This window comes from Arvicanthis niloticus, chromosome 6 (genome assembly GCF_011762505.2).
Source record: "Arvicanthis niloticus isolate mArvNil1 chromosome 6, mArvNil1.pat.X, whole genome shotgun sequence".
Taxonomy (NCBI): domain Eukaryota; kingdom Metazoa; phylum Chordata; class Mammalia; order Rodentia; family Muridae; genus Arvicanthis; species Arvicanthis niloticus.
In genome coordinates this window covers 84,987,337-84,999,431 of record NC_047663.1, presented here as the reverse complement: position 1 = coordinate 84,999,431, position 12,095 = coordinate 84,987,337, and the positions used below count along the sequence as shown (strand labels likewise).

The 12,095-nt window shown below is 42.5% G+C and overlaps 1 non-coding gene across 1 annotated transcript; it reads right to left on the bottom strand.

Annotated features, from left to right (window-relative positions):
- Positions 1-4,770: 4,770 nt before the first annotated feature.
- Positions 4,771-4,896, bottom strand: LOC117712197 (small nucleolar RNA SNORA17). The gene has a single exon (XR_004607262.1). It is a non-coding gene; the product is annotated as a small nucleolar RNA SNORA17 (small nucleolar RNA).
- Positions 4,897-12,095: the final 7,199 nt, after the last annotated feature.

Genomic DNA, 12,095 nt, shown 5'->3' with positions numbered 1-12,095 from the left:
CGGAGGAAATCAAAGCCTCCTCCAAAGAAAACCTTAGTAATTCGAAGTCAAAGCAATAGGGGCTGCTTTTCAAACGAACCCAGCTAGTTCTGCAATACAGCTCAAATACATGCGTGTCTAATTAGAAATACCTTGTAAATTTACTTATTCTTTAAACGTTTAAACAACTGGAAATCTGGAGAGTTCTAGTAACTGGCACCTGACATTTTTTATCTAAGGGCTTGGCTCTCTCTCTCTCTCTCTCTCTCTCCCTCTCTCCCTCTCTCCCTCTCTCCCTCTCTCCCTCTCTCTCCCTCTCTCTCCCTCTCTCTTTCTCTCTGTTTTTTGTTTTGGTTTTGTTTTGTTTTGTTTTGTTTTTCGAGACAGGGTTTCTCTGTGTAGCCTTGGCTGTCCTGGAACTCACTCTGTAGACCAGGCTGGCCTCAAACTCAGAAATCCACCTGCCTCTGCCTCCCAAGTGCTGGGATTAAAGGCGTGCACCATCACTGCCTGGCGTGGCTCTGTCTCTTATCGTGTTTTATTGTGTTGGATCTTTCCCATCAGTGGATGAAGATGCTGAAATGATTCATTGCGAAAGTTAATCAAAAACTTCCCCTACTCCAGTCAATCACATTCATATAATGTGTGTGTGTGTGTGTATACGTATACATATGTATGTATGTATTCCACCTGTGGTCTAGTCCTAAACCAGTATAGTTTGTTTGTTTGTTTGTTTTTGAGACAGGGTTTCTCTGTATAGCCCTTGGCTGTCCTGGGACACACTCTAGACCAGGCTGGCATCGAACTCAAAAATCCACCTGCCTCTGCCTCCCAAGTGCTGGGATTAAAGGCGTGCGCCATCACTGCCCCGCTGTGAATTGGCTCTTGACAGGATCACCAGCGGTTTTTTTTTTTTTTTTTTTTTTTTGGTTTTGGTGTTTGTTTGTTTGATCATGCAGGCCAAACCTGTCGTATACCACAGCGCCCCCAGTGATTTTTACCCTTCAATGTCCAGTAGTCAATGTTTGTTTTCCCCTTTTCCTGCATTTGGTAGAGTTGAGTGCCTCCTTTGAGGTTTAATATCTTGACGCCTAACACCCCTTGATTTCCTGCCTTCATTTTCAGTTGTAGACCGGTATTTCTGATGGAACTAGACCAGACATTAAAGGATTGAATTGGTTTTTAAAATAAACAATGGTCTGTCAAGCAGACACAATTACTGTGTTCTTCGTTAAATGAAGCAAATTCTGTTTCTTCTATCATTCTCAAATTCCTCACCTAAGGATTCAGGAAGATAAACCTCTAGCCTTGGCCAGTCATGATCAGTCAATACCTGTAACTAAATCTTTATGCACTCCTTGTTTTGTTCTTTGAGTCAAGAGAGGGAAAATCACATATTATTTCTCATGTAAAGGACTGCAGTGACATAGACCTTGGAAGGATGTGATTAAATGCACAGGAGTTGCTTACAACATAGTATGTTGTTTACATATATTTAATATTGGTAAGGCCTGCCCCCCCCAGCATACCTGTAGCCATTTTGTTCCATGCTTGCCAGCTCTTTCATATTGTTGCTGTAACATGCCTACCAGTCACTGACACAGGAAATAATTTGACTCAGAGCAAGGTCATATTGATCACATATCTTGTTATGTTCTGTATGACAATTGTTAATCTTAAGAAATACCACAAAGCTTTACATAGGACCCATCAAATTAAAGGTCAATATAAACTTATGTCTAAAATAGCTTGAGTCAGAGCTGACCACTGGGCAGTACTTCCTGCACCTGCACCCGACCTCACTGTGGCTTTTTCCTTTATAAGCCTACCCTGAGAAATGTTCGGACTTGTAGCCTCAGCCACCAGATTCTGAGCTACAGCCCTGACTGATCAGTCTTAGGGTGTGCTTTCAATGAGCCATCCCTGTCTGACTGAGCTTGTGTTTGTATGGTTTGTAGGCAACTTCTGAACCCCAACAAATATATATTTAAAATCATACCCATAGAAATTCACACACATATTATAAATTTATATATATATATAAATTTATATGAATGATATATGCCCCTACATAGAAGGAGCTGTGTAAAAAGGAAAAGTATATTTTGTCTAGGTATTCATTTAAAAAATTACAGATTCTCTGGTGCTAAGCAGAGCCTTAAAAGATGGCAGAACTAAGGAAAAATTGACTCTGTGGAGAGAACTGTGTTCACAGAGTCTTAAAAGCCATTTGCCCTGTAGTTGTTAAGAGCAGTTTATAGGAGAACACTGATTTGGGCTTGTCTTTCTACACTGGCTCACCACATGAAAGTAACATGGAATCACTTGTGCTAACTGGCACACAATTGAGCTTTAAGACCATTTTTAGTGGCCAGATGGTTCAGATCAGGTGGATGCTAAGCTGGGACCTGAAGAGGTCTCTCTGTCTCGCTTGTTGCTTGTCCACAGATACTTCCTGATCTTGTTTAAAGGAGTTGTTAGAACATCTTCTGATCCTGAGGACTGCTGTAACTCAGCATCATAAATAAAAGTCAGTTATGATCTTTAAAGTAAATTTGTTGTGGTTTTTATCTTTTTGACATAGTCACTGTTTAGTAAGGCCCTGGATAGAATGCAGCCAGTACCACCACCGGACACAAGATGTCGCAAGTGAAACAAACGATTTTAGATAGCTTCTTAGATTAACTTACACTCTTTAGTAAAAGTCTCCCAAATGAGGCTGGGGTACCTACACATGCATGCCTGGCATGGCAAAGGTTTAGGGCAGGGTGGATTCTTCTATTTCCATTTTCATTTACATCAGAGATGTCGAATTCCTCCTCAAATGATAGTGGGTTCACAGAGCATAGGAAAGGCTTCTGAATTCTGAGAAGCAACAAAAATGTGCACTGTAACCTCCATTAAAATTCCTAATACTATAGTTGTTCAAGTGCAGGCTGGCTGCTGTTACATCAGTGTTACATCCCTATTGCAGTTTCCCCTCCCTCCTCTCCTCCCAATCCCCTTCCCAAATCTCCCCTCTCCCTCCCTTCCACTCCAGGGCAGGCTTTCCATGGATGTCAGCCAGCCATGGCATATCAAGTTGCAGTAGGACTAGGCACCTCCTCTCCTATTAAGGCTAGATAAGACAACCCTGTATGCCGAGAGGGTATCAAACGCAGGCAGTACAATCTGAGACAGCCTCTCCTCTCACTGTTAGGAGCCCCACATGAAGACCAACTGTAACATGTGAAGAGGGCCTAGGTCAGTCCTTTGCACTGAAGCCACTATGGACTCAGGTGAGTTGATTCTGTGGTGTTGTTTGTGGTGTCCTTCATCCCTCTGGCTCCTACAATCTCCCCTACCCCTGCATCTTCTACAGGATTCCCCAAGTTCCACCTAATGTCTGGCTGTGGGTCTCAGCACATTTATAGGCAGGATAAACTGTAGGTTGAATGTTTTGTGGTTGGGTTAGTGTCCCAGTCCCTCTAGTGGAAGTCTTGCCTGGTTGCAGGAGGCAGCTGGTTTAGGCTCCACATCCATCAACTCCTGGGTGAAGCCTCTTTGGTGACAACTGGGCTGTGCATCAGTCTATGAGTATAGCAGAGTTCCACTAAGAATCACTTCACTGACTTTTTTTTTTCTTTTGTCAGTTATGTTTGATTCTATCCTAAGTCTTTGGGCTCTCTAGCCTCTGGCTCCTGGCCCTCCAGGCAGTGTCAGGGGTAGGCTCCCTCTCATGGCATAGGTCTCAAGCTGAACCAGTCATTGGTTGGCCACTGCCACAATTTATGAGACACCATTACCCCCCCCCCCCGCACATCTTATAGGCAGGATAAATTGTAGGTCGAAGGTTTTGTGGTTGGGGTCCCAGTCTCTCTAGTGGAAGTCTTGCCTGGTTACAGGACATAGCTGGTTTAGGGTCCATATCATCATTGCTAGGGGGCTTAGCTGGGGTCACCCTTGTTAATTCCTAGGAGTTTCCATTGCACTGGGTTTCTAGCTCATCGAAGAGATGATCCCCCCATTCCAGTCGGCTCCCCCAGAAACTAACTCTCTCTCTCTCTCTCTCTCTCTCTCTCTCTCTCTCTCTCTCTCTCTCCTTCCCCAGCTTGATCCCTCCTGTTTCCACTTCCCTCCATCCAGGCCCCTTCCCCATCCACCCTCAATGTCTATTCATTTTCCCCTTCACATTTAGATTTATACGTCTTTCCTTAATCCCTCCTTGTTACCTAGCTTTTCTTGGTCTGTGGATTATAGCATGGTTATCCTTTACTTTATAGCTAGTAACCACTTACAAAAGAGTACATACCATGTTTGTCTTTCTAGGTTTGGGTTACCTTACTGTCTTAGTTAAGGTTTCATTCTGTGAAGAGACACCATGACCAAGGCAACTCTTATAGAGGAAAATATTGAATTGGGTCTGTCTTACAGTTTCAGAGGCTAAGGCCATTACTGTTGTGGCAGGAGGCATGGTGGCATGCAGGCAGACATGGTGCTGGAGGAGCCGAGAGTTCTACATCTTGATCCACAGGCAGCAGGAGACAGTGTGACTGTGCGTAGCTTGAACATATAACCCCCAAACCTGCCTCCACAAGGACACACTTCTTCCAACAAGGCTGGTGTACTGCAGCTTGGTAGCAGAGGTTAGCCTCTCTTGCCTCTAGGGCCAGCTCTCCCATGATGCCCAGGTGAGGGGTGGGGCCAGTTCTGCACAGCTCTCAGACATCAATACGAAACTCTGTTCAGGCTTGCCTGGTGCCAGACTGATGGTGGTCTCAGGCTCCCCTCTACCCCCACTTTTTTTCAAGGAAAGTTAAGCTACTAATCAGATGTTCCTAGGTCAGAACACTGAGTGAAGACATGGCCTCTCTCTTCTCTGCCACCTCCTGACACTAATGATGCAGCAGTCACAACTGCAACGCCTCTAGGGGCCGGTCTGTTTGTTCTTTTGACGTGTCCTTTGCTTTCCAGTTTCATGAGGTCCCATTTATTAATTTTAGATCTTTGTCCCTGCATGACTTGGTATTCTGTTCAGGAAGTTGTCTCCTGAATTCTGCGCCAATGCATTCAAAACTATTTCCCACTATCTCTTCTACCAGGTTTAGTGCATCTAGTTTTATGTTGAGGTCTTTGATCCACATGGATTTTAGTTTTGTGTAAGGTGACAGATATGGATCTACTTTCATTCTTCTGCATGCAGATACTCAGTTAGACCAGCGCCATTTGTTAAAGTTGCTTTTTTCCCCCGTTGTATAATTTTGGCTTTTTGGTCAAAACTCGGGTGTCCATAGGTGTGTGGATTTCCTTCTGGGTTTTTGTGATTCCATCAATCAACCTGTATGTTCTTATGCAGTTTTTATTACTACAGCTCTAGAGTACAACTTGAAATCAGGGATGGTGATACCTCTGAAAAAATTTTTTATTGGACAGGATTGTTTTAGCAATCCTAAGTTTTTTTTGTTTTTCCAACATGAAGTTGAGTATTGTTCTTTCAAGGTCTGTATAATGTATCTTCTTTATAGGGAACTATTAGGAAATATAGGCATTAGACAAGGAAGTTGAAGTCCGCTCTAGCAGGCAAGCAGCTGGTACTATTGTGTCATTCAGTTCAAAACCACTTCCTGCCTGTTGGCACTAGGTGGCACTGTTGGCAAATATTTTACGTGAAGAAAGAATCTTTTGTAGAAACTAGATTCTGCTGTTGGAAGTATCCCCAGCAAGTGACACTTGCTCCGTGTCCCTTGGATTAGCCAAGTGCCCGTGCATGCATGTGCACTCTCGCGCGCACACACACACACACACACACACACACACACACACACACACCCCAGTAACATGCAATGTTAGCCATCTGACCATTGTTCTACCTTAGCTGGACTTACCCTTCTCTCCTATTTAATTCATTTACCCTCATCCTTTTCACTGAAGAGGCCGGATGACCAATGGATAATAATATAATATAGAAAGAGATGGTATAATATAGATGTCATAATATAGAAAGAAGTGAAAAAAAATAATAAAGAAAGAGATGTTCTGGATCTAGCATTGACACTGAAATGCATGCTGCATTACAAGTGCTAGCCTTTCTAAACATCCATGCCCCTGGGGACAATCAGAGCACCCAACCTAACGGGCAGCTGTGAACATAAACGAGCAAGCACTTTTAGCATAACATCAGTAAGTAGTAGTTGTTCTTATTAAGACTATCAGTTCAAATATCACTCCTTCTCGGACCCTTTCCTAGGTTCTTAGCCTAGGACGTACTTCCTATATGTGATCCACATAGCACCCTACACTTGCCCTTCAGAACATGAATTGTTTGTGGTAATTTGCATCTGCCTTCAGCACTAAACTGTAAGTCCTTTGAGCCCAGAGAAAAGCTTTATCTATTTTGCTCACTACAGTTCTTTTCCCCCAGTAATTGTCATAGTGACTGGGTCATGCTAGGACTTAAAGTTAAGTTTGAAGAAAGAACTTTAAAAATATGCCTCACTAATATTAAATGCAGATTAATTCATTTAAATGAGAATCTATAACCTCTTGGATCGCTGAAATCAAAGCTTCTTACAAGATATATGTATATGATGTCTATGTATATGATGTCTATGTCTATGTATATACACATACACACATATATATGTATATATGTATATATACTGAACATTTATCAATTAGCTTACATTAAGTAGTCTTTGGTCTACACCCCAAGTAAGTATGTGGGGGTATTTGATACACTTGCAGTTTAATTGCTTCCTTCACCAAAACAATATAGGTACCCCTTGCTTAAATCAACATTTCTTCATTAAAAATTTATATTTTGATATTATTTCTGCAATTCCAACAATCTTCCCTTCCTTCTTTTCCTTCCTCCTTTCCTTCCTTCACCTCCCTTTCCTCATTTCTTGGTATACTGAAGATGAAGCCCAGGGTCCCTCACATCCCAGACAAGCACTCTGTCACTGTGCTGGGCTTCCAGCTCTCCCAAGCATTTATAATACACTAGGGAGTGTAGCATGCAGACTAGCTCTGTTGGAGAGGCCCATAAAGCAATGAATCCTTGGCTAAGGTATCTGCTCACGGTGTAAATATCAATTCTGCATATTGTGTTCTCTTTAAGGGAAGAGCTGTACTCGATGGGCTTAAAGTGTTTTTTTTTAATATTTTATCAAGGTCATGGACAGGCTTATTTACATTCTTCAAGGTACGTCCTATTTATTTCCTCAACTAGAAAATATTTGAGTATACCACTTCAGAGCCCTTAAGGTCCCTTAGTGTGATCAATGCAGCAAGCAAGAAGGTACAGAAACAGCTATGGGAAATATTAGAGAAAGGTTGCTTTACTTCTAAAAGATAATGTATTTTTGTTTCCAAATCCTTTTCACACTATGAAAATGAGGAAGCGTTGTTCTGTGGGTATAATGTACACGACGCAGACCGTCTAAACTCCCCACTTCCTGCCTGTTGATAAAGCTTTAGGTCGTTCTGATAGTAGCTGCGTTCATTTCTCTGCTCCAGTCATTCTTTGCTGGTTGTTTCTAACCCCACTACCTGGCAGGGTGCTGAGACCATTGCTTCACTGCAGATGAATCCCATCAACCACCCACGATAAACTGTGGGCTGCTGGCTGGCTGTGGCCGCTTTTGATAAATCAGTCAGTCTTGTGAAATAGTTCCCTGAAACAACGTTCTGGAACTCATCAGGTATCTTCTCTGACAGTCGTATCTTCTCCCAGTGCTCAGATTTCTCAAGCAGCTGGGAGAGGGCCCACATCCTCCCCCAGTGCTTGCGTCTTGGCAAATTCAGATCTGTGAGCTTTTGGCACTGAAGGGACGCTCTTTTTGCTCTGTGTTAGCTCAGGGCTAAGAAATCTCTTGAGGGTGAGTAAGCTTTTAAATGTTAGAGGACAAACAGTTCCAGGATCCATGTACATTTAGCAATTTGCAGGAAAGCTTGCTGTCCCTTATCACTGCATTTAAATTTGCAGCGCCCACACTGTGCTTTGTCTTCTTGTGCGCTGGGCTGGAGGTTCATATTGTTGCCTTTTTGTGTCCATCTGGTGCTGAGATCTCCCTGTCGGTGGGATCTCCTCCCAGGAATGAAGTGTGGCTTCTAAGTCGATGTGTAGTTTTCAAGTTTTCTTTACTCTATAGTCACGAGCTCTTTAGCAGTGTGAGCACCTTCTGAGAACTGTGGTCTGTGTGCCACTGCACGAACACCATAGAGCAGAGTTACACAACTTCCTTCACCCAGGTCAATCGTCTGATGTGCTTGCTTGATGTTAACAGGGAAAGTCAATGGTTTAGAACATGCCTGTGGTATCAGCACTCCGGAAACCAAAGCAGGAGGCTTACAAGGTCTAGGCCCACCTGAGCTATGTAACAAAACTATCTCAGGAAGAGAGAGGGCAGTCTAAAGCATCCCTGTTTTTCAGTAACTTCCAAACAGTTCAATTCTCAGCGCTGGTGACTGAAACAAGAGCTGTGCACATAGGAGGCCGGTGCGTCTGCCAAACCACACCCAATCCTGAACAATAGTTGTTAGGGTTTTTAAAACTTACTTATTTATGATGTTTTTAAATGTAACCGTGCTCTGGACGTACACCTGCATGCCAAGGAGGGCGTCAGATGCCTTTAGAGATGGCCAACAACCACCATGAGGTTGCTGGGAATTGAACTCAGGACCTCTAGACAAGCAGCCAGTGTTCTTGATTACTGAGCCATCTTTCCAGCCCACTAGTTGTTGGTTCTTTGTGTGTGTGTGTGTGTGTGTGTGTGTGTGTGTGTGTGTGTGTGTGTATCCAGCTCTCCAACACCTGTTGTTATTGTCATCCTGGTTATTTAATAAATAGGAGTACACTCCAAAATACTTATAGAAAGTATATGCCTTAGTGTGCTGTGAAGAGACAACACGACCAAGGCATCTCTTATAAAGTACAACATTTCACTGGAGCTGGATTACAGTTTCAGAGGCTCAGTGTGTTGTCATCATGGTGGGAAGCATGGCAGCACTCAGGCAGACATGGTGCTAGGGGAGCCGAGAGTTCTACATCTTGATCCACGGGCAGCAGAAGGGGACTGTGTCCCCAAGGCAGCCAAGAGAAGTCTTTCTTCCACACTGGGCGGAGCCTGAGCATAGGAGACCTTAAAGCCTACCTGCACAGTGACAAACTTCATCCAACAAGGCCACACATCCTCCTATAAAGCCACACCTCCTAATAGTGCCACTCCCTATGTCCAAGCATTCAAACACATGGATCTACAGGGACAAAACCTATTCAAACCACCATAGTGTAGTATAGTAAATACATAAGCTAAAACATGGTCATTTATTATTGTCAATATTAAGCACTGTATATAATTGAATGTGTGATACATTTATATGATGGACAGATGGGTTTGTTTCCCCCAGCATCAACACAGACACAATACATTACGGTGACTTTCTGATGGCTGCAGTGACTATGCTTGTTCAACTCCTTTCTAAATGTATGGGCCCTCTGTTGTGCATGTGTACAATCACAGACATTGTTATTATGGCCATTGCAACGTGTGACTCAAGGTGCTTCGCTGTGGAAAGATCTTGTGTGACTATCATTTGCACTACAGAATTCCTTGCAAAGGGGTTAACATGCATCCTACATAGAAAGCCAGGTTAAAATTCTTGAAAACGACATCCCATTCGGAAAATGAGTCTTCCAGCCAATGTAGGGAAAACAGGCTTGAAAGGTAATACCTCACTTGTTTCATAATTTGGCTAGAAGGTTAGGTTTCACTTCTGCTCCCATAAAAGTCATTGGTCATGTCTCCTCCTAAAAGAGTGGTTTCCAAACCTTGCTGCACCTTAGAAATATCTTCATTAGTGAGTTGGCATCTCTGATGCCTACAGACTGTACCCAATACTAATTAAATCAGAATCTGCCAGTCATCAGTAAGTTTTGCAAATCCCCACATGGACTGAATGTGCGGCAGAGTTTGAGAACTTTACACTGAAGCAGTCATGCATGGTAAAGCTACCATGTCATTGAGTCCCATTGCCCCTGTAGCTCAGTGGTTCTCTGTCTAGCTGTTTATCAGCACTACCCTTACAGAAAGTCCCATTCTGATCCATTACATAGGAACGCATCAAAAATGTTTAGCTGCTTTCCCAAGTGACTCTACTGTCAGCCAGTGGTAGAGAATCACCTTGTCCACAGATCATTTAAAGAAGTAGAGCAATGTGAGTCCTTTAGCATTTTTCTGGCAGTTAAGAGCTTTATACATAATTAAAAGTCTTATTCAAGTAATTTTAAAGAACCTATGGAATATCCATTTTTCTTAAGATTTCTCAGCTTTAATATCCAATCATTTTGTTTAATCTTCACTGAAGGCTTGTCCAATAAAATACAGCTAAACAAAGTTTTGTTTTGTGTATTTATAAGTTCTTCCACACAATATTTGGAATGAATAGTACAAGTTTACCATTTATCTAAAAATCAAATTTAACCAGCACCCTTGGTTTTCATGTATATGCCCACAGTAATTAGCAAGAGAGCATGGGTTTTCCTTGAGAAAGTTGGCAGCTGAGCTGATGTTGAGGAGAGCTTTGTGCCATTCAGGGTTGGAGCCTGTCTTAGAGTTTGTTCTCTTTTATCTAATGGTGGTATATAATAAGTCAGGGGTGGAGTGTGGGTTTAGCATCCAGAAGGCCTAGGTTCAGTCACTAGCATTGCCTCTGCCAACACCTCATTCCCCACTGCAAAAGGTCAACACTCTGAAAACTAAAAATAAGTTTGAAATCCCCCATGAATGATTCTACTTTCATACTCTAAGAAGTGCAGGAAAGGTGAGGTCTTGTTGTGCACGTAGGTGGAGTGTAAGAATTGGTGAAGATCTTTGTCCTGCGTCTGGGCTATGGCTGTACCCACAGCTTCCAGCTCCAGTGCCGCAGCTCTGACCACAAGAGAATTGCCCCCTTATCATTCTAAACCTGGGGTAATTGCTCAACCTGAATTTGGGTTCAGGAGAGTTGCATGCATAAATAGAACTTTTAGGATGCCAACTTTGAAAAGCAAAGAGGTACATGTCTGTGCACATGCAGAGAAGACAGTCCAGTTATCTCTCATTAAGAGTGCTTAATATTCATAGATGAACAGACCTGAAGTGATTTGCAGAAGCTTGTAAAATCCATCTTCTCAGAGGTAAATACATTGTTTTAGGACAATGGACAGTTAGTCCTCCCTTCCCAGATTGGCTTGGTATTTTGCTTCATGCTTCAACGTCTCACTAGTTATCTGTGTAATTTGTCTTATAGAAAATGGAGTTGAGTATTTTATGGGTATTGAGACAAAATAGTAACCTCACACAGTTCTACTCCCCATTCACAATGCAAAGGAGAAAAAAAATCCTTGAGCAAAATTAGAAAACTGGGGATGTGCACACAGAGTTTATGTTCCAGTTTATTTTGAAAAGCTCAGCAGAGTTTTTAACCTCTCCCAGTGCCCATATTCACTAACAGTAGCTCACTAGTTCTTGCTATTGCGCTTCGTGGACTTTTTCCAGTTCACTCACTGCCTCCTCCGTTATTTTTGGGCTTGCTCCTTCAGTGAAGTAAGATGTAAGGAGAAAATTAGATTACGTGCATGGGTTCCTATATGCATTTGAATTTGCCGTTCCTGCTGCGAAGCAAGATTAGATTACAGTATTACTCCATTGTTCCCCAAACCGAGTCTGAGATTCTTTTCTAGACAAATGGAGTTCTTTGTATTGTTACAGTTTATCTGACAACTGCTCGAGGAGAGAACTCAGGTCATTTCTGTCATAGTTCAACTTGGACACTGTGTAGAGTATGAATAAATTTGTCCCCAACAGAATAGATGTCAAGTCGGTTTTCTTTGGCCATGTTTTCATTGATGAAATAAAAGTAGTCATTAGGACAAGCTCAAAGACCAAAATTAATAACTTGAAAAAATCTGAAGTGTTTGCCAATGTGTAAACAATCCTCACCTGTTGGATCGGTGGCACTTGACATCAGATGTTAACATGGGACGGGTCCTCAGGATGAAAGCTGGGCTCTTTATTGTATAGATGAAACAGCAGAGGCAAAACACTCTTGATCACATTGTGGGTTAATGTCAGAACGTACATCTACAGTCATCA